General features: G+C 32.4%; 1 protein-coding gene across 1 annotated transcript in view; it reads left to right on the top strand.

Moving 5' to 3' along the window:
• Positions 1–24,799, top strand: part of LOC145247420 (TGF-beta receptor type-1-like) — a 174,563-nt gene that overhangs the window by 51,563 nt on the left and 98,201 nt on the right. The window lies entirely within an intron of this gene.

The raw sequence follows: 24,799 nt of genomic DNA on the forward strand, positions 1-24,799 counted from the left end.
AAAAAAAAATAATAAAAATGAAAATTTTTTTTCTGGTTTTATTTCAGCCTTTGGGTCTAACAATGTGTTTTATATAAATAAATAGTTTATATATTTTCTTTTGTCTGGCAAATAATTTACGCCGCTAAACTACACATTTACCAAAATAAAAAATAAATGCATGCGTTAATGTTTATGAATGTTATTTTTTTTAGGTTCACAAAATCCTGAGTTTTCTTAGGACAGTGATCCCTTCTGCCGAAATATCTGGAGAGGGTATCAGATACTTCTTTTTGGGGGCGATTACATTTACATGTTTTTATCCGTTCTTTTATTTTTGAAGTTGTTGTGGGGGTATCCACGTTACCCATTATGAAAATGATTAGTATAGCAGACGTGTAAAATGATTAATATAGCAGATGGAACTTCATGTCAACCCAGGCAACGCCGGGTACCCATGCTAGTATATATATATCTATGATATAAAGCTGAATGTCTGTGTGTGTCTGGTCACGAATAGGCTCCTATATGGTTGACTATTTTAAAAAACTGAGTACATATAATGATAGAAGCTGTATCAAGACACAGGAATGGGTATGTATGATCTGGTAGAACGGTGGTCCATTAAAATTATGGAAGTAAAGTATGGAAATAAAAAATTTAAAAATTACAAAAAAAAAACGTTTACAAGTGTTTTGGATATAGATGTACACAATACTTTGATAAGTATGTTTTAACTTAAATACGGATGGTATAATAAAATTGTGGGGTCTGCATTCGCGTCTGGCCTCCATAGAATGGAAATAGGCACAAACTTTAATAAAGACTTTTCATATCTATCTGCGTAAGTATACTTTGATAATTATGTTTCAGTTTGAAGAAATATGGTATAATAAAATTATGGGGTGTTCGTTCGCACCTGACCTCCATAGAATGGAAATATGTCACAAAGTTTAACAAGGTTTTTTAATATAGATCCACAGAATATTGTGATAAGTGTTTCAGTGTGAACAAGTATGGTATAATAAATTATGGGGTTTATCTATTTTATTTTTACTTTCATATTTTGCTTTGGTTTTGATACTCTCAAATTCAACCCAAATTTACAACCCTTCCTTTTCATAACCTATCATACTTTCATAAATCATAGTCCATTTTCTGTAGGCTGTTTTTGAACCCAGTCAACGACGAGTACTTTTGCTAGTATATATATAAGACAAGACAATGAAGAAAGAAAAGCAGCGAAATACTACAGACTAAAAACATACAAAAACCCTAAGAGAAACATAGACACTGAAAATTTTGAAAATGACTTAATCAACCTGATTAAAAATATTAAGTTTAAGAAAAATAAAAAATATATCACTCCAACACTTAAAAAAATAAATAAATTTTCAAAATCTATTTCTACAAGCCACCAAAATAAACTCATAGTACCGGCAGATAAAACTGGAAATTTCTACACAATGGACTATATACAATATAAAAATCTAATATATAAAGAACTTAATAAAAATTATAAAACTACTAATAAATCAGCACTAAATAAAATAAATAATGATGCAAAAAACATTTTAACTAAACTTAAAATAGATAAATACACAGAAATAACAGTACCAGGTACCCCGAGATTTACTTTAAAAGACCACAAACACAGCTTCAATATCAATCCTACTATTAGACTCATTTGCCCCTCGAAATCAGATATAGGACTGGTTAGTAAAAACATATTAGATAGAATTATCCCCAAAATTAAATCCATAATAAAATACCCACTATGGCAATCTTCAAACCAAGTAATCGACTGGTTTTCTAATATTCAAAATAAAAATAATATTAAATTTCTTTCTTTTGACATTGAATCATATTACCAATCTATATCACCTATCCTACTTAATAAATCTCTATTAATGGCACGAAAATTAACTAATATAACTCAAGACGAAACTAAACTAATACTTATAGCTAGACAGTCTTTAATAACATTTGATAATAAATATTGGACCAGGAAAAATACCCCTAACCACTTCAACATTTTAATGGGATCGACGGACTCGACTCAGGTCACTGATCTAGTTGGCCTTTTCCTTTTAAATGAAATACATTGTATACTCCATAAACAATTCAAACTTGAAGGAGGGCTATATAGAGATGATGCACTTTTCATAACGAATTCTACTAATAAAAATTATGAAAATGCAATTAAAGCTCTACATAAATTATTTAAAAATTATGGACTTAGTATAAAAATCGACCCTAATAAAAAAATTGTTAATTTCTTAGACATAACCTTAAATCTTGAAAATTCTACCTTTGAACCATACCATAAACCTAACCAATCACTTCTATATGTCCACAATCAATCAAACCACCCTAAATCAATATTAAAATCAATAGTTCCCAATATCGCTCTAAGAATTTCTAGACTGTCTTCTACTAAATCAATATTTACCAAAAATGAAAAATACTATAATGAAGCCCTTAAAAACTCTGGATATAATTCACAAATTAAATTCATAAATGAAAATGATAGAAACATAAACTGCATTAAAAATAAACCTAATAAGAGCGTAATAACATATAATATGGCAATGTCTTCCCGTATACGAGTTAAGAAAAATAACCAGGAGACAAAAAAAGATAAAACCAAACTACAAATATTAGATAATAATATAAATAAACAACAAACTAAAACCCGCAAACGTAAGAATAGACACAAGGAGATCCTATGGTTCAACCCCCCGTATTCCAAAAACCTAGAAACAAACATAGCTAGAGAATTTTTTAAAATATTAGATAAGAACTTTAAAGCCCCCCATAGATATAATAAGATTTTCAATAAGAACACAATTAAAGTCTCTTACTCTACTATGCCTAACCTTCATCAGAAAATAATTAGCTCTAATAATAATAAAATTAATAAACTACAAAATGCAACTATACAAAATACATCGGACTGTAACTGTAGAAGAAAAAATAAATGTCCCCTACAAGGCTCATGTAAAATTAAAAATGTTATCTATAGCTGCACAGTATCAAAAACTCCAAATATACAAGAACCTATCAACAGCCATAACTCAACTACCGAATTAAATAATAACACCAACTTAAATCAATCTACCGATCAATTATTAACCAACCCACCACATTATAATCCAACAATAGACCTAACGGAAAATAATCATAATAATCAAGAGGTAATATATATTGGTTCCACATCTGGCCCAATAAAACATAGAATTTCAACGCACAAACATTCTTTTAAAAATAACTCTCTATCAAACCAAACTACTCTATCCAACTATATTTGGCAACTAAAAAATAGCAATATTTCTTTCAACTTAAAATGGCAAATAATTGAGACTTGCAAATCATATAAACCAGGAGATAAATTTTGTACATTATGTACAAAAGAAACCGTAAAAATTTTAAAATATGAAGATATAAAAAGCACAACCAAACTAGTAAATTCAAGACACGAGCTTCTATCGTGTAATCATAAACGTTGGTTTAAATTTAATAAATATAAACCACCTTAAATCATTAAAAATTACTCATTAGTAAAAATGGATTTTTTTTTTTTTTTTTTTTTTTTTTTTTTTTAATAAATTAAGTTAAACCAATTACCGCCCTTAGACTCGTAAATCAAATAATAAATAAAGCCATGACAATTATCTCCCCTTAAAAACTTGCAAAAAAAAAAAAAAAAAAAAAAAAAAACTCTCTCTCTATAGATATTAACTGTAGCGTCTCTAAATCAAAATACGCTAACGGAAACAATTTACTGCACGAGCGTCGCCCTTTTAAAATTCATCATTCAATAAAATAAAAAGCTATAGCAAACATCTAAATGACTACTTTAAATACAGTTCCTGATTTCAAAAAAAGAAAAACCAAAAGGTAATTATATATCTATATATTTTTAAATCAAATTTATTATGTAAATTCAAAAATATATATATTTTTTCTACTCATTTCTATCTCTAACCTATACCAATTTCCTTATTAATTTTCTTATAAATTTTATATCCAAACCTTTTACTTCAATTTTTCAGATTCATCTGCCTTACTTTTAATGCTAGGTTTATTTTTGGTGTCTTTTCAATTCAATAGAAATCCTCCTAAATTTGCTGATGAGGAGACCGTGCTTACCAAAAAAACTATGTATAATTATTCTACGTGACTTCATGTATACCACAAATAAAAAGCACGGATTTCCGAAACGATCGTACAGATAATTGGCTTTGTTGTTGTTCCTTCTTATGAAACTGATTTTTAATTTAATTAAATTTTGATTTTTAAATTTTAAAAATTTTAAAACTTTTAAATTATAAATCACATTACTTAATATTGAATTAGCTCTAGGACATTTAACTATCGAGCTTATTATATATCTAAATTACAACGAGCATTTCCTGTATTTTAATTAAACTAGTAATTTCACTATTACATTAAAATACACTTAGCTCTTTAGACTATTATTCTAATCTCCTTTAAATTATATATATATATATATATATATATATATATATATTCTGAGATTGTAGTTATTTATGTGTGCATGTTACTAAATATTAATTTTTGATTACTAATTTTAAAACTAGCAGCAACTTTTTTTACTAATGGTTCACTACTTATCAAGGTCTGTGAGCCATTTGAGGATAAGAGAGAGATTGTCAGTAACCTCAATGTGAGGATAGGATTGGAAACATTGGATGGAATTGGCAGAAGAGTTTTTGAGAATTTATTATCTCAACAAATATTTTTTTATATTAGACTTGAATATGACTATGTTGCAGCTTTCTCTATTGTGGTCATAGCCAGACTGGTACTTTTAAAACTGTACTTGATGTTTTTTTTTTTTTTTTTTTTTTTTTTTTTTTTTACAGAGGCATCACCACATTATCAAGGCCAAGAGGCCACTCAAGGATAAGGGTTAAAGAGTGTACAGTAGAAATTGGACAATATAGTAATCATTAGTAATGAAAATTTGGTAAATTTGATAACTTATATGAAACGGCTCATCAAGAACTTATTTACGTTAGACTTGAAGACAACCATATTGTAGTCAGCCGGAAAGCAGGAAAACAGAAGACAATTCCACAGGCGTGCAGTTCTAAGAAAGAAGCTTTGTTCATGGAATCTACGTTTAGGTTTAGGCACAGATAAAGAGTGGGGGGAATTATTGATAGTGTTTACAGCTAGACGAGTGTTTCTTGTGAAAGTTTGGCGAGGGGGGACCATAGATTGAAGCTCAGTCGAACACTTTCCATGAAAATAACGATACATCAGAGACAAACTCGCAACATCTCTTCTGTGAGATAGAGGTTGCAAGGAAGAGAAAAGGACATCTCCTACGAGGCTACAAAGTCTATTTTGAACTCTATCAAGGCAGGCCAAGTCCTTTCTAGCAGCTCCTGCCCATATGTGGCAAGAGTATTCCATCCTTGGACGTATCTGGCTCTTATATAGATAGAGAATTGCATCAGCAGTGAGATATCTACTGGATCGATAGAAAGATCCCACCATTTTTCCAGCGGCCTTGGCAACAGATTTGATGTACATGTTCCATTTAAGATCAGGAGTAATGGTCAAGCCAAGAAGCTTGTCAAAACTTGAGGCCTCCTGAAGACGAGAGCCATTCATTTCAATTGATGCCAGATGTTGCTTTTGTATTCTTGTCTCAATGTGATTGGAATGTCTCTTTGTTATATTCCCAACAGTAGTTGAACTCTGCAGTTGGTGTTTGAATAAAGAATCTATGAACAATTCTACAACCCCCCCTTTTCTATTTTTGCTAGAAGGGGATATGCTTTTTATTTTTAATAACAATAAAAAGGTAAATTTTTATTTTTTCATCATTTTTTAAAACTTTTTTTTTTCTTCTTTTTTAGTAAATATTTTCAAATCTTTTAGATTTCTTTCCTTAAGTATTTTTTTTTTATTCCATCTGTTTGGTCTCTGATGAGTTGCATATTGGCACAAGCGACCATATTTGAATGAACCACATAATGCAATTATGAAAAAAATGTAAGCATTCACTTATAAGTAAAATAATTTAAAAATAAAAACAGAAAGCATAGTTATGGACTGATTCTATTTTTTTGGTGATTGGAATGCTACTTACCTGTGAGTGAGTGTGTATAAATACAAACTTAAACAGACATTGTTAAAGACAACAGAAAGCTTCTGTTTTGTAAAACTTTTTTTTATTTTTTCAATTTGTCGTATTACCTTTTTTGTATATGTGTCGAAAGTATAGATGTATGAAAAAAATGCTGCTTAAATATATGCAATATATATATATATATATATATAGTTTTTTTTTTTTTTTTTTTTTTTTTAGAATGTGAGAAATGCTAAAATTATTTCCAGTCAAACACCGTCATAGCTCACAAAAGCCATGACAGCCAACAAACCGTTTTGTCCTCATTATGGCTCCTCAGTTGAACACGCATGTTCAACTGAGGAGCCATAATGAAGGTGCAACTCGAGTCTTGGACTTCCAGTTTGTTGGCTGTCATGTCTCTTGTGAGCTGCAACGTTGTTTTACTGTGGAAATAATTTATATATACACACACAAGGTAGAACGATAAGTGTTGTTCTAAAGAAAGCACCATTACAGCTTTATTTTAAAACTTCTATTGTAAAAAAAAACAAAACAAAAAAAAAAACAAACCAATTCAGGTAACTTATGTAATAGAGCTGACATCTAATCAATGTAGCTGCCTTCAGCCTCGATCACCATCTCTATACAAGTCAGGAACTGGGAACATGCCTTTTCCACAAGCGCCAGATGGCGGCGATCAGGCTAGCTTTGGTGTTGTGGGAGGTCATGTTGGTGATGTTCTCAATGTATGACCAAACAAAGTAGTCCAGCGAGTTCAGGTCAGGGGAGGAGAAGAGCCAATTAGAGGAGGGTACAAAATCGTAGCACTTCTTTTGAAGTTAAGCTTGGGTTTCTTTGGACCCAGGGTCTACAAGCTGCCACCTGATTGCACCAGGGCGTCACCACACTCTTCAGAACATCCAGGTACGCTTTGGTGTTGACTTTCAAGCCGACTTTGAAGATGTGAGGTGGCATGATGTGACCCTCACTTGAAATCACACCAAAGATCATAACTGTGGCTGGAAACTTTCATAATCCTGGGCACTGTCCTTATTTGTGGCAATTCAGCCATGCATTTTGTTCGATGGTTCTGTTGTCATAACTTGCATTGGTAGAGAGCATGAGTTGTACAGCAGTTCATCTCCGATCTCGCTCGTTGAACATTGTGTCACTTTTAGACATGATAGAAGGCTCCTACCACTCTTAGAATTTATACACAACTAGCCAACTAGTAGATGGTTTATAACAAAAGAAAAATCGGTTTTCATCAAACAAAAATGAAATCATGTCATCTTTTCTAGGGCAACAATTTTATCCTTCCACCCTGTGTGTGTGTGTGTATATATATATATATATATATATATATGTTTAAGTTATTGAACTAAAACAAAATTTGGAAATAATGTATTATCAATTCTTCAGTGTGTAGTTAGGTTCAAAACATTTGGATTTCAAATATCTGAAATGTGCTCCGAGAACAGTACTGAACATGTATTCCATGCACATTTCTAAAAAAAAAAATGTATTTTTAAAATTACATTTAAGTAAAAATAAATGATGTAAATGATTTTCTTTAGTATGTTTCAAAATTTGTCATTTTTCACACAATGATTACATAGATACTCAAAGAACAATTCCAAAAAACTATTTAATAAATCACAGATTTCAAGTTTCTTTTTGAACACTATAGATGCAAAAAAATTGTCCAAACGAACTCCTTTAATAAGTTCTTTTCTTCCTGTCTCTCAATTTATATTGGATTTAAAATCAGTCTCAAATTACAACATGGAATAATCATATAAGATGTCCACTTCTAACTTAACTCATTTAAATCGAATTTTTAACAAGACTTAATTTAAAAATATTTTTTTAAAAATGTGTTAAACATTAAATAACGATTCATAAAATTTCTTAATTTGATAAATGATGTTATGCAGTGTTCTACGGGTTTTTTTGTTTTTTTTATTTGTTGGTGTTTTTTTTTTTTTTTTTTCTTTTTTTTTTTTTTTTTTTAATCAATAAATATTATTGAAAACATTTCCTGAGTAATTATTGAGTTCTGATTAGACGATTTGAAACGAGTGGAGGTAATGAGTTTGCAAAACCAGTTCAATACATAAAAATAAAAATCCGAAATGAATATAGTTATACTTACTGTATCTCCTCTCTCCCTCTTTATTCTGTTATGAGTTAAATAATTGGTTGACTCAGCTTTAATTATTATTGAAATATAATTGTTTTCGTTTCTCAAGGAAGCATTTAAAAACAGAAAATGCTGTGAGTTGGAATGTAATTTGTGATGTCAACTATTTTACCACATTGATACTTTTTTGTCTTGTAATCCCATTTTAAACAATAGGGACCAATAAGTAAAAAATTAGCATAGGCTATAGTAAATGGATAAACTGTATTATAAATAAACAAGCTGTATATACCTGGCATTGCCCGGTCGAAATGTATTGCCAGGTAGAAGAATTAATCACATACTATTTAAGATACACCGAATATCCTAACTTGTTTCAAAACGTGACCACATGTTAGATTTAGGGAAGCATAAAACACATCTATCTTGGTCTATGAAAATCAAACGCGATGTAACTCTCATAGCTTAAAAGAGAAATAACTCTCATAGCGTAAAAGGGAAATAACTCTCATAGCGTAAAAGGGAAATAACTCTCATAGCTTAAGAGAAATAATCTAACTTCCGGTTTTAAATGCATCTGCTGTCAGCTTTTAATAATTGAAAATAAATTAACTTAAATATAAATTAAAAATAAATGAAATAAACCAACTTTAAATAATATTTCTGAATAGAACAATGAAAAAGATTCTATTACACCAAATGATAACATGGAGGTAATTATTAAAATAGATTTTCTTTAATGTAATATGCAAATGAGGTTACTCATTGAATGTAGATTTCTTTTGAATAAATAGTATATATATAGAAATCATGCTGGAATAAGTATAAAGAAGTCAGTTTTCAGTATGAAAATTAATTTGTGAAACAGTGTACCTTTTGTACATGTTAAATTGTGAACACGCAGACAGGAATGCAACTTTATTATAATAGATTATACACCTTTTTATTTTTTCTAACAGATATGAAGTTAGATTTGAAGGAATGCTATGGAAAGTAAAGATTTGAATGTTATGAAGACCAAAGTGATGGTTAGTGGTTGTAGTATTTAAAAGCTCACAGAAAGAGGAAGGTTCTCCTGCTTGTGGAAAATGGGTTGGGTGCAATTCCATTTTTTATGGCACTTGTAAACATTGGGCATACAAGAAATGCAGTGGAATTACAAATAAGTTGAGAGAGGATAACCGCCAGAAGTTTCAGGCAATGGAGATGAATGAGAACTCGGATGTGGAAAAAAATGTATGGTGATGTTATTGAAGTTATTGAGAAGTTTTGTTACTGTGATGATAGTATTTGAGCATAAGGTGGAGCAGGTGTTAGTGAGGACTGGAAGGATATATTGCTATTACTAATCAGCAGAGCATTACCAGTATTAATCAGGCATGTGTATTCATGTCTATTCATTGAGTAGTGAAGACAGGCATTGCATGGAGAGAAATGACATGAGAATGGTGCAATGGATGTGTTGCACAAGTCTTAAAGACAAACATCGGAGAAAGACCAGTCTGGACATTGTAGGGAGATGTGTGCAGAATAAGTGACTTTGATTTTATGGCTACATTAAATGAATGAATAAGAGTTCTTGGGTCAATAGATGTAGAACAGTTGCGGTAAAAGGTTCAGCTCATAGTACAAGACCAAAGAAAATGACCAGCATGAATTTGAAAGAGGAATAAAGACCAGGATAGAGATAGATTAGATTAGAAATCAATTTCTAAAGTCCACCCAATGTATGACAGCATGTGAAATAGATATTAAACCAGATATGATAATAATCACCTGCAAAAATAGACCCATTTTTTTTTCTGACATCCATTTCTCTTTTAAGAACAATATCTTCAAAGACTAATGATTCTGAGTCAAATATTTGAAACTATCAGGATCCATACCCAGAAAATTTACAAAGCCAAGAATCACAATTTCCAGATGTAAATTGACCCTAAAAGCTAAGAAAGACTCTTTTCACTTAAAATTCTAAGCATTTATGCATGATAGATTAAATATTTGTAAATAGAATCATGGCAGCATAAAAACAATATTTGAAAAAGAAAACAATAAAAATGAATAGTTAATTAATGAGAGTTCGTTTTGCAAACCAATATACAAATTAACCTTCTGACCAGTGATGTGCAGAGAACTTTTTCAGGTCAGGTGCTCAAGTGGGGCTCAGCCCTATAATACATTTCTCTGAAAAGGGAACTTTTAAGACAGGAGTAAAAGGGGAAGGTGCCTGGGCACCTCTACACGTCCCTTCTTCTGACGTATAATGCATAGACATGTTTGAGAATTAGAAAACTGTTCTTGGTCTTTTGCTTACATTGTAAGCGCAGCAAATGATTCAACCTTATAAATGCACATAAAAACTGCATTTTGATAAAGAAAAGGTGTATTTATTATTGCTCTCCTACGACTTCTCTCTTGATGATCTATTTTGTTATCTCCGGTTGGCTTAGTTGTATCAATTCGACCTTCAAATGAAAGTCTCTCACATGTTTGTGTGATGCTGCGTCTTTTGATTATATTTCATAAAGCCGTTATCTTCATTGAGCTGGTATTACCAGATCAGGCTGTCAGCAGATATCACCTTCTTGACTCAAATGCACCAAACATTGATGTTATTGTTTTTTTCCCTTCTCTTTGCAAAACTCAATCATGTTCTACAAAGCCAAAAAATTTTCTCTAGAAAACAACCAAACTACTAAACCCTGAATAAATATTTGAAGATATAAACAGCTTGAAATATGAAAACTTTTTTCCCCAAAACTACTAGATTCGGCATTAAATAATGTCGAAAGGGTTGCTTTGCCATAAAACAAAACAACCAAATCTTTGAGAATGCTATGTTACATAAACCTGGTGAATGAATTTGGTTAGCATTTAAAAAAAAAAATACCTTCTTTCATAAGTTTGATCAGAAATGAAGACTCCAAAGCATAAAACGAGATTTTCCGTTGCTCAATTTTATTGCAAATGAATGATTACATTGTCTTACTCCCACACTTATTTCTTTATTTACTGTCGGATTTCACCAGACAAACAAAGCACAGGACATTTTGTGGATTCAGTGCAAGTCTCTGCTTTTCAATCTCTATTGTGTTTACCAAAAGTATTTTTGCTTTTACACATACTTTCTTTTAACTACAAATCGTGTTTGATTTTCAATTCAAATCCTAACTCACAACCTGTCAAAAAAGATTCCTCTTTTAATTCCAAAAGGAACTGAGAATTTGTATTCCAATGTTAACGAATAGTTTTTAGCCCCTCCCTTCCGTTGTTATCATGGTTATCCACACTCCTTTCTTTATGGCTGACGGAATGAGAACAGTCTAACTCTGTGAATTAAATTAAAAGGTTCAGTTCAGAAATTCTGTAAAGGGTTCCGGGTTAAACATAAAGATTAAAAATTTCAAAAAGATGCATTCGAACAGAATAGGAGATTACATCAGTCAAAACGTTGTGAAAAATAACCAAATAATAGTGGTCCAAAATATAAAATTAATAATTGTCATAACAAAAATTCCAAAGTATAATAAAAATCCTATTTCAATTTATACAAGTACAATTTAATTATTATAGTTAGTCATTTAGTAACTTAAAATTAGGTTTTTTAATTTTTTACATTTTTTTTTCCAATGTGTCCTAATGTCTTCATGTGAAGCTTTGTATGTCAGATAGTTGGTTTGTCAAACTTTTTAAATTTGACAAACCAACTATCTGACATACAAAGCTTCGTGTAAAGACGTTAGGACACATTGGAAAAAATGTAAAATTTAAAAACCTAATTTTAAGTTACTAAATGACTAACTATAATAACTAAATTGTACTTAATCCTTTGCCATAATCCAAATCGCTAATTAATAGTTTTTAACTGATGTCATAAAAAATAGGAGATATTTTGTGTGTGCCTTTTGTTGTCACAAAATCATTTATATACTGCATTTTTTTTTTTTTTTTTTAGTCTCATTTATGAAAAAAGTGCTGAGAATTTTTTCATGGTTGTCTAAGAAGAAAGCATGTGTATCGACCAGTTTATAGATTTATATTCATCTATTATATAGACATTTGCTTATTATATTGTATATCCAGCTAAAACACGAAAAATACTATAAACACCCATGAAGTAGGTATTTTTTAATCAGCATAACCCTGAATGTATAATATCTTTACAATTATATAAATGCAAATTTGTGTGTGTGAGTTTGTTCCTTATAGAATCCGAAACGGCTGAACAAATTTTATTTTTTAAATCTACAAAACTTTAGTGTATAAGTCTAGGAGTAATCTTAGTTAAGTTTTGTCTCGGAATACCCTGATAATTACAGATAATTGAAACTTATTTTAATTTATCATCAGTAAAGTCATTTTTTCCATGTCGTCGCTTAGCAACAGTGATAGAATGAGCTTTGAAAATTCTACTGTAGGGAAATTGATAGCATGTTTTTATTTTTTTGCATAACGTGGTCTGTAGGTTGAAACTCTCCACGTAAGTTTCTTAATTTTTTTTTTGTTAACTGCAAAGAATTTTATAAGATTTGAAAATTTACGCGTTTTTTAACAGTACAAAAGTAAATTGTTTCTGTTTTTGAATGTCCGTTAAACAAGCAACTGATCCTGAAGATTGAAAAAGGAGTGATTTCACTGATTTCAATGAAAATAAAAAATATGGGAGTGTGAAAAATTCATTGATCATCAGTCAATCCCAGGCATGGTTGGGTCTCCCTGCTTGTATAAAAATTCTAAAAAGAATCATTATTTTGTGGTCAAATAGACATATCATTTAATATTATCAAGACATCTTTTAATGTTATGTAAAGGGAAATAAGTCTATTTTTTTCACAAAGGTATTTCCCTTGCAAATCTAGTTATGTACATGTGTGTATATCCAGTGAGAGGAATGGGCTGGACAAAAGATAGGGGTGGGGGAGAAAGAGTGGGACAGAATTTATCTTACACTTTTGCCCCAATCAATGTGAGGTAGCCTTGCTCGTTGGTACTAAAGTTGAGTCACGTTTTTTGTTTACATGTATAAAGATAATTTAATTATTAGGACCTCTAGGGTTTCCTGATAATTAAATTATCTTTATAATTTGTGTAAACTTTTAACTAGATCCAAAAAATTTGAAATCTGATTGCAGAGCTACCCTGTTTTTCCCGCTAAAGCAGGACTTTTACACCTGACGAAAGTTGGGTTATATTGACTGAAACATTGTAAATAACACTCAAGATTAGAACAATTGCCCGATTAATCTAAATATAAATAAGAATATGTATGGTTTCTACATGTATTTTATTTATTTTTTTTTTATTTTTCTGAGTTTTAATCAGGCACACATTGACAGAAAAGATAACTTTGCTCCATCTATAATATAAATCTCACCTGTCTGTTTAAATGTATGCATGTTTGCCTAAAACTTTCAGCAGAGGTGACGGATTTTCACAAGATCAGTATCGTTTTGAAGTTTGACCTCTCGGACGACAAATATCGAAAAATTAGCTAAAAACATTAATTCCTTCACCCTCAACTGGGCACTTTTCTACAAGGAGTTGCATTTTTCGCTGATATTTTCGAAAGTCATCGCCTCTTTTTGATTGACTAGCTTGAAATTAAACCTTAACCACTTCCATTTTGGCCATGGACGCAATGGCAAAGACGTCACTTTTTTCTTTTTTTTTTTTCCACGTTATTTTCCTCATTTGTGGTATGGGTTCATGCTTGCCTACCTACTACAACTTTTTAAAAGTTTTTTTTTTATTACATTTTCACTCCAAACAAGACACATTGCCACTTTGTTGTAGGGGGCTACTATCAGGGACATAAGCATCAGGAGTACTGTGTAGGAAGTTGGGCAGCAAGATGTCGGTTCACGTTGCACTTGAACTTCTGCATGTCAGTACAGTTGGGGAAGCAGGGACCCAGAAGGGAATTCTAAATACTAGCTGTTCTGGGGAAGAAACTACTGGAGTAGAAGGCTCTCTTGTATCTAGGGATCTCTACTGTGAAGGGGTGGGATTTAGCTGCTTGTCAGGAGTATTTACGTTGAGGGGGCACAAGTGCTTGCAGTTTGTCAGAGCATTCACCGTTAAAGTACTTGTAGAACAGGCAGAGGGATGCAACATTTCGTCCATGTGACAGAGGCTGAAGTTTAGCTGACAGTTCAGGACCTATCAAATTGGCGACTCTCTTTTGAACCTTGTCTAGAAGCGAGAGACTAGTGGCGGATGCACCAGCCCAAATATGACAACAATACTCCATACATGGGCGAATGGTTTCTTATAGAGGTATAGGATACTTTCAGGCGTTAATAGCTTTCTAGCACGGTAGAGAGAACCTACCTTCTTCGCAGCGGTCCTGGCAATGTTCTCAATGTAATTGCTCCAACTCGTGTTTCCTGTGAACGTTAGGCCGAGGTGTTTAAAAGATGTACTTTCAGATAAAGTCTTTGGCCATTGCTATTGGTGGTAGGGAAGGTTTCTTGTAATTATTGAAGGAAACAAGTTTAGTCTGTGCAACATTGAAGGTGATCATCCATTTTTGTCCCCATTCCACTATGGATCGGAGAGCTTCCTCTAGTGTTTCTGCCATTTCTTTAGATATGTGTTCATTTGTTTTCCTGTTGTGTCTGTGATAGAGCGTGGTGTTGTCAGCATACATACCCATCTCACAGACAATTTTGTCAGGGAGGTCATTTATGAATATTAGGAATAACAGAGGTCTAAGGATAGACCCCTAAGGCACTCCCGCATTTATATCATATTTAGATGTACGACCGTCAAGGCCAACCTGGATTTTTCTCTTATCTAAGAAGGATCTAATTATGTTATGTATTCTTCCAGTGATGCCGTATGATCTGATTTTCTTAAAGACCCTCATGCCATACCCTGTCAAAAGCCTTAGATATATCTAGCGCTACGGCTCTACCCTCTCCCGCTTTGTCCAGTGACTGGTATATACGTTCTGAGATTACAGTTAGGATGTCTGCTGTGGAACGGGCTTGCCTAAATCCATGTTGTTGGTCAGTCAGAAGTTTAGCATCTGTAAGGTGATGGACTAGAGCTTGGTTAATTATTGTCTCAAATATTTTGGCAAAAAGTGGGAGGAGGCTAATGGGGCGATAATTTACTGGGTCAGTTCTTTCGCCAGAATTCTTGAAAACGGGCTCTACAGAAACAGTTTTCTAACAGGCAGAAAAGCAAGATTCATTAAGGCATTTGTTGTAAAGTTTAGAGAGAATTGGAGCTACTTCGGCGACGCACTTTTTTAATAGCACAGCCGGGATGAGATCAGGTCCACATGCTTTGCAGTGTCAAGCTTTCTTATCCTGAGCAGGGGTGATTTTCAGATCGTCTAGTGTGGTGTCTGTCTGCAAAGGAAAGTCAGGGAGGGGGTGGTTAGCAGAGTCCAGTGTGGAGTTGGAGGCAAACCGTCTGGCAAGCATGTTAGCCTTCTCAGTTGCTGAGCAAACAACCTCATGATTGTTGGATAGTGGGGGATAGTTGATTGCCCATTATTTACTACACTGTTGTAGATTTTCCAGAAGTCTCAGGTTCCTAATTTCTGTGCTTCTATGCGTTTTTGGGTGGTTTCAGTAAATTCTCTCTTAGCTGTCGCTATTTCTTTCTTACAGTTATTTCTGGCTCCTATGTACTTCTGTCTATTTGAAATGGACTTATGTCTGTTAAATTTGCAGTACGCATGCTGCCTTTGTGCTATGGCAGCTGCACAAGTTGAAGTGAACCATTGGGGAGAATGGGATTTGCTATAGAATTTGCGTGTGGAAACATGTGCCTCAATTGCAGTTTTGAACCATTCAGTGGTCTCATTTGCACAATGTTCAGCAGGTACTGAAAAGATATTTTGCCATGGAGCGTCCCTGATGAGGTCCCTGATGGCTTCCCAGTCAGCCCTTTTAAAATATCTTGTTGTTTTGAGCAGTGGCTCTTCAGTTTTGGCTATAGAGTTTATGGCGATTTCAACTATTACCACTGCATGATCGGTGTTTCGAAGAGGGCTGTGGGCATTTGTTACAGTCATCGGGAATTGTGGTTAGAAACCGGTCTAGAAGCGAGGCATATTGTTCTTGCTGGTGTGGGAAACTGATTGGAAACGTAATCATCTGTGATAGGGAATGAGATATAGAGAAGTTACGTGTTGTGGTACCAGCTGCATCTGTGTGAGTAGAAAATCCAAGCCAGTTGCTGTGGTGGACATTGAAGTCACCAAATACATGCACTTGTGCGCTAGTGTCGAGGGAAAGTGCTGTATCTATGCTGTCAGAGACTTTGTTTATTAGGGTACAGTCCTGGGTTGAGGGAGTGGTAGAGAAAATAGAAGTAGCTAATGTTGTGTTGCATGTTAAGTCTAAAGCACATAAAGGCTTGATCGTCCGATTCTACTTTGGTTTATCTAGTCAAGGGGAGGGTGTTTCGAATGTAGACTCCAAGCCCATGCATATGTCTATCAGTCCTTACGGCAGAGTGGGAGGTATCCGTGCATGTTAAAGTAGTTAGAGGGGACGGAGGAGTGTAGGTTAGTCTCACCTAGTGCTAAGATATCCGAGGTGTTAGGAGAAATGCTTCAACATCACTTAAATTAGTTCTAAGCCCACGGATGTTCGTAAATGCGAGCCTCAAGGGAGAAGGCAGGTTGTTTGAGTTTTGGCCTGGTTTTAGCGTAAGTTTTGAATGTACTGTCATTTTTATTTTTAAGAGTTTCAGTTTAGGTAAGGGGTGCTGAGCAAGTGTTTATTCAGAACAATTAAAATCTCCCAAAGTAAATTTGTATGAATTAAAATCTCCCAAAGTAAATTTGTATGAATTAAAATCTCCCAAAGTAAATTTGTATGAATTAAAATCTCCCAAAGTAAATTTGTATGAATTAAAATCTCCCAAAGTAAATTTGTATGAATTAAAATCTCCCAAAGTAAATTTGTATGAATTAAAATCTCCCAAAGTAAATTTGTATGAATTAAAATCTCCCAAAGTAAATTTGTATGAATTAAAATCTCCCAAAGTAAATTTGTATGAATTAAAATCTCCCAAAGTAAATTTGTATGAATTAAAATCTCCCAAAGTAAATTTGTATGAATTAAAATCTCCCAAAGTAAATTTGTATGAATTAAAATCTCCCAAAGTAAATTTGTATGAATTAAAATCTCCCAAAGTAAATTTGTATGAATTAAAATCTCCCAAAGTAAATTTGTATGAATTAAAATCTCCCAAAGTAAATTTGTATGAATTAAAATCTCCCAAAGTAAATTTGTATGAATTAAAATCTCCCAAAGTAAATTTGTATGAATTAAAATCTCCCAAAGTAAATTTGTATGAATTAAAATCTCCCAAAGTAAATTTGTATGAATTAAAATCTCCCAAAGTAAATTTGTATGAATTAAAATCTCCCAAAGTAAATTTGTATGAATTAAAATCTCCCAAAGTAAATTTGTATGAATTAAAATCTCCCAAAGTAAATTTGTATGAATTAAAATCTCCCAAAGTAAATTTGTATGAATTAAAATCTCCCAAAGTAAATTTGTATGAATTAAAATCTCCCAAAGTAAATTTGTATGAATTAAAATCTCCCAAAGTAAATTTGTATGAATTAAAATCTCCCAAAGTAAATTTGTATGAATTAAAATCTCCCAAAGTAAATTTGTATGAATTAAAATCTCCCAAAGTAAATTTGTATGAATTAAAATCTCCCAAAGTAAATTTGTATGAATTAAAATCTCCCAAAGTAAATTTGTATGAATTAAAATCTCCCAAAGTAAATTTGTATGAATTAAAATCTCCCAAAGTAAATTTGTATGAATTAAAATCTCCCAAAGTAAATTTGTATGAATTAAAATCTCCCAAAGTAAATTTGTATGAATTAAAATCTCCCAAAGTAAATTTGTATGAATTAATATCACGCATGGGGGGGGGGGGGCTTGATTCTGTTAGTAGTAGCTTCTCCACTTTTTTCTAGAATTATATATTTACAGACGGGTCCACATGAAGGTTGCTAACATCCATAAGTGAAAGTGATGCTACAGAATTAAGTGAACTTGAATTTACCACACTCAGATCGCCAGTCCGTTCTCTATTTCACCACCTCCCCAAATTCTAGGATTATTTTATGAACAAGCTAACTATAACTTTATTGTATAGATGCTTCAAGTTATTTCTATGAAATGATCTGTCCATTGTTTAGTTTGTCTCACTTACGTTTAAAATAGTTTTTTCGAATACATGTACTCAAAAACTTATGCTTTTATCATATTTGAGATTTTAATATAAATTTCATCATTAACGCACACATTGAATAGATGCATCTTAAGACTATCTTATTTTAATAATTGTATGATTACATGTGATGAATGATGCTGAAGTTAACAACAGCTGCTGCTATGTCATTAAAACAACAATGTAATTAGTGTTGTTTGGATTATTTAAACTATGATTTCATCTTGGATGTTATTCTTAAAATATTTTGACTGATGTAACATCTGACCTTCTTCAGATATGTCCTATCGAACTCGGCGAATGAAAATGACATCCAAGATGAGAACAGTAGTAATTGTCTGTATTTTTGAGATGAGGTGTTTTCATTGATTGAGATTGTCGGACTGACTTCCTCATCTTGGTTGTTATCGTCACAACGTTTCGGCCGTTTTGCCCTCCGGCCTTCATCAGGTGTTTTTTTTTTTTTATCGAACTGGGGAACCATTTGTTAGGAGTCTCGAACCCAACCCTTTATTATTATTACGGGGGTATCGTGTTCGGACTCCAGTTAGGCTCTGGGACATAGTTGCTGATTCTCTGTTTTAGAATGTTACTTTTTACTGCCTTCGTTCAGGATTGAACTCAGCACCTTTGGGTAACTGTAAACTTTGATACAACGTCTAGGACCACTCGGCCATATGTTCGAGACTCCTAACAAACGGTTCCCCAGTTTGTGACTATAACAACCAAGATGAGGAAGTCAGTCCAACAATCTCAATCAATGAGAACATTAGTTCAAATAATATTATTAATCGTAATCTAAAATATTTTGAAACCATTAAAGTCATTAGTTGTTAGGAAAAATTTTCACAAGTATTTATGATATACTAAGCTTGGGTGCTCGGTGGGTGGAGGTATGTATTGAGTAAAAGAAAAAAAAAGTGGTAGTAGGCAGGCAGGCAGGCTTGAACCATACCGTGAAAGAGGAAAAGAATGTGAAAAAAAAAAAAAAGTGACATCTTTGCACCAAACCTGAAGTGACACATCTTTAAATTAAGGCTAGTGAATCGAAAAGAGGGGTTGACTTTTGAAAATATCAGTGAAAAAAGCGACCCTCCCCCTCTGTAGAAAAGTGTACAGTTGAGTGGAGGAATGAATGTTTTTAGCTAATTTTTCGATATTTGTTGTCTGAAGGGTAAAGCTTCAAAATGATAGCGATCTTGTGAAAATCCGTTGTCTTTGTCGAAAGTTTTAGGAATACATACATACATACATACATTTAAACAGACGGGTGAGATTTATATTATAGGTATGTAATTGTAAGCAATAAATATTTTATATTTATGTTAAAAATATACAAATGTATATATAAAAACCAATATAGAGAAATGTACAATTTTTAAAAATTAATGTTATAAGCAACAGATGCTATGTAGGTGATTAGAGAAAGATGCCTCTATTTTTAAGTCCTATTAGCTGGTATAAGTATTTTTCAAAAGAAACTAAAACGATACTTTCATGTAAAAAGAACGTAGGATAAAAAAACAAAAAATAGCTAGTCTAAATAAAAGAGCAATTTGTAGGATTCAGTCATGACTGAAGTCAAGAAATAGATTGGCTTCATTTTATATATTAGAGAAAAAGAAAAAGAAGAATGTTGATGTTGTATTTTATGGCCATTCATTTGGTTACTTCAAGAAAGAAGTGCAAATGAATGTAGCTGATCTTTTTTCTTTAATCTTCGTTTTGTTTCGCTCTCACTAGTGTTTGTAGTAAAAACTACAAAAAATCAAAGAAGAGAAATGACTACTGAAGAATTGTAAGAGAGCATCAAAGAACAAAGAGAAACGTAGTGATTTATTTGCAGAAGCTTCTCTAGTGATTCAAACAATGTTTGTTTACACTTGGAACAATTTCTTTGTTGCTATTTAATGCATGTTTTTCTTGTTCTGAGAGGTTACAGGAAGCAATTATTTAACCGCTCCGCTCCCTCCCTCCAGCAACACTAAAAGCTGCTTATTTTTGTAACACCTGGCCTATTTCTTTATTAAATGTATTTACATATATCTAAGAAGCTTTGTCCACTCGCATGTCCCTTTTCGTTTGAAAATAGCATTTTTAAAAAAAAACAAACTGCAGAGCATTACCGTTGTTGACCGAGGGAGAAAAGCCATGTGCATAGTATGATGATGTATAGAAATGAAACCTGGCCGTTGAGGATATGTGTTGCATGGGGATGGCCGGTATGAGAATGATATACAATGCATGTGTAATGAGTTTTGAAGATTGATAATCTTACAGGAAGATTAAATTTTGAAAAGTATAGGGAATTATGTGCAGAACAGAAGACTGTGTTGGTTTGTTCACATTGAAAAAAATAGATGAAAGTGCTTGAGTTGGATGTAAAAGAGTTGAGATAGCAGAGTTAGTTGGTAGGAGAAGAGTGAGGAAAACATAGGAAGTGATAAAGGTGTATTTGAAAGAAAGGAATAAAAACCTGGCCGAAGATAGGTTAGTTTGGAAGTCAATTTTAAAAAGCATGTTAAACAGAAAATCATTGTGCATATTATTTCTAATAATTCTGGGATTATTTACCATATTTTACTCATGTTTTCGATTTTTGTCTGATTTTTTTTTTTTGGACAAGCTTCACACTGGTTTGTTACATTGCGATCAAGATCTTTTTGGATTAAAGTGGTTCATTGAGTTTCTGTTTACTTGCCTCCCAACGAGGGCAGTTTTGAATGTAGAGAAAAATCCAGTCAGGATTAAAACAAAAATTACAATTGCCTCAGTTTAGAAAGATTTCTTCTTCACTGACCGAAGACAGAAAAGATGAGATCTAGTATCAGAACAAGTACTATACTGATATACGATTTATTCACGTTGACACACTGGTTCTCATATCATTGAAGTTAAGCAAGATTAAGCCTGGTCAGTACCAAATGGTGGACCATTTGAGAATATGAGACACTATATATGAGGGTGTCAATTCCTCCCTGTAAGGACTGTAAAAAAATGTTATCATTTTCCTGACCAGGATATACATGCAACTGGGGATCACTTGTGAATTTATTCCCTAGAAACTTTCTCCTTTGTAGGAAGCTGGTTCAACCCACCAAGAATGAATATTTCTGCTGCATTACACATTGCTTCTGGCCAAAAGTTATTCGCTCCAATATCCGTTTTGTATATACATCGTTTTGTTTTTCATGTAGATGAGTTATCGAACCAAAATCTATATTTCATTGTTGCCATTTCTGTTAAATTAAAGAATGAACATTCCAGATTATCTTGCTGCTTTAATTTAACTTTTGTTTCCATTTCCTTCAATTTCTTGGAAAGTCTTATGCTTTTCAGTCATTTTCTATATATTTTTTTTTTCTCTCTCTCTACTTGGAACGGTTATCATCCTGGCTATGTTGGGTTGGATTTCTTCCAAGAAATACAGCACCAGTGATTATCACAGCCAACTTTCATCTATCCTCAACTAGGTCACATGATATAAGTAGCCAATCCCATTTTCATAGTTATAGATCAACTACTTGTGGCCTGATAGTGTTGCTAGGTCGCCTAATTGTTGCCCAGGTCTTTATCTGCTTACCATTAGTATGGTCTTGTCATTTTTCCCATATGTTGTTCCAGAATTGTTTATTTTCTGCTGGAGCTAGTTCCTCTTCCATCTTTCTTGTTTCTGTTTACCCTTTAGTAAAACTTTTTATTTTTTATTTATTATTATAATTATTATTAGTAGTAGTTTCTTAGAGGTCTCATACGAGTTGGTAGCAGTGATCTCACTGGTAAAAAATGGGTTGTGTTCTCTGACAAGTTTCCCCAGATTTCCAGTACTCTTCACTTTCCCCTATGACTGCTGTTTTTGTGGTGTTTTTTGTTTATCAACTCTTACTCTGTTGTCATTATAATAATGACCAGTGGTTTTCTCTGGAATGTGAGTGACAATGGTTCTCCTCAGGTTTCTAGTATTTTCTGTTCCCTTCCAAGATCTATAAGTTGCTATCCCTCCTTGACGTTTCCATTTTAAGATCTTCCAGAACTACATTCTTTGACACCAAATAGTGTTGATGCCACTATACAATAACCCGAAATGCTTTCAGTTCAATAATTTGAAACGCTTTCAATTCAATAAATAATCATTAAAATATTTATTGATATCTAGAATTCCAGTATGTTTAACTACTTGAACTCATGAGTCAAATTTACTTTACTCTTATAATCAGGGGATATACCCATAAAAAGGATATCTAGGTCAATCTTTAAATTCATTGGAAAGCCAATTTGGACAAATTTCTGTTTCGTAAATATTTATCATAAGATAATCCCCTAGCATACATGTCAGCTGGATTTTGATTAGTATGCATATATTTAAACATTTGTATTTTAAATTCATCCTCAAGAGTTTTGATTAATCCATTTATTTTGGATATTCTATTCTTAACAGAATTAGATTTTACTTTACTTTCTTTTGTGATTAACCAATTTAAAACTACTCAAGCATTTACCCAAACATTAATAAATTGAAGTTATTTTTAAAGATTTCAATTAATGTTGGAAGATATTTTAATGCTAATATCACTCTTATTAGTTTTACGGTTGGTACACTCTGTTCATTACCTGTCTCTAAGGGAGCCTATTTAGATTTAGCAAATAAAAATGAACTTTTTTCATTTGAACATGCATACATTACCAATCCATAAGCTTCTGTAGATACAATACAGTGTATATGCAAACCATATGATCCACTGTCATTAATTGCAGTTTTTGGAAAAGACAAATCTGTCAATTTTTCAAAATCTTTGTTACTTTCATTTCATCACTTACTTACACACTTTTTGATCCCAATTTATATTTAATATCCAAACTTATTAATACACTAATTCTTATTGTGACAAGCAAAGTAAAATTTAGAGGATTATATACTTTGGAAATTTGTGGTAGCACTTGACATTTTGTATTTGCTTCATCCAATGAAAAAGGTGCTAAGCTTCTCTTTCTTAATATTATATCTATATCTCAATACCTTTTTCATCTGGACAGTCATGTTCTACTAATTCACCTTCGGCCTCTATCAGGTTTCTTAATTCATTTGAATTGGAGTTCTATGACCTCAACATGAAGCCGCCTTCCTGTATTTTATTATAACATTTTTTTACACAAATCCTTCATTTCTCTCCTATTGTTGTCAGGTACTATTAAATAGCCAGCATAAAATGTATTACCCAATATTTCACTGCATATATCTTTTGGGTAAGACTTAACATGACTTTTTATCACATAATTAAGTATAACTGATGCTCCTGTATACCTGAACATTATAGTTTTATACCTATAATAAACAAGCATGTTTCCTCTGTTCATGGAAAAAAAATCTACTTTATTATATTCACTGGCTAATTTTATCACCAATAAAGCTTGTTTTAATGTCCTTGAGAATTAAATATTTATTAGCTCTTAGATAAAACAACTTTAATATGGAACCCATCAAATCTATGCCTGTATATGCTGCTTCATTAATTAAAGGTCATTTCTTAGGTCTTATTTTAGTTGTTACCTGCTCTGCTGTTCTTCTTATGTGTCTAAGTGGAATCCAGTTATAATTATTATAATTAAAGGGATGAACTTTTACTTCTTCAATGATTCCATCTTTGAGTTGTTCAAGGCAAATTTACATAATGATGTCCATCTTTTGATTGAATTGCCTCTTTAAACTTACTGATTTGTTAATTATCAAAGAAAAATAATTTCTTGATCATTAGTTTTTATTCCCATTGACTCAAAACTAAACAGATTTTCTAGTCCATTATCTACCTCACTATCAAACAAAATACATTCTAATGGATTAAGATCTGACTATAATTAAATTTATTACAGTTTTAGTTTTCTTGTATTATTTTCATTCAGCTAAACTGAAAAATTAAAAATATTCTTGACAAAAACTACTTTATCATCTATAATGAAGTTAAATTGACAAGTCTTGAGCAACATTTTTTGTAATAAAAGATCTTTGGCTACCACAATCTATAAAACATCTAATTTTTCTTTGTCTTTTAATATTTTTGGTCCCCCCCGAAAAAAGGAGGCTGGACCCGTAAATTTACCTTTGTCCACTCGTCTGTTCGTCTGTCTGCACTTTTCTCAGTAACTATGCCTTGGAATTTTTTGAAATTTTGCACAAACATTAAGCATGATATGAGTAAAAAGTTAATAAGCGCATTTTCCAGGAAAACTCCGGTTGCCCCCCTAGGAGTGCCTTTCGGGTTAAAATGGCTAAAATTGATACTTTTGTGCTTATTTAAAAAAAAATTATGGCTTGGATTTTTATGAAACTTTCTGAAAAGTTGTAACTAACTGATTTC

The sequence above is a fragment of the Euprymna scolopes genome, chromosome 25 (genome assembly GCF_053919585.1).
Source record: "Euprymna scolopes isolate OS-2025 chromosome 25, ASM5391958v1, whole genome shotgun sequence".
NCBI classification, from domain to species: Eukaryota; Metazoa; Mollusca; class Cephalopoda; order Sepiida; family Sepiolidae; genus Euprymna; species Euprymna scolopes.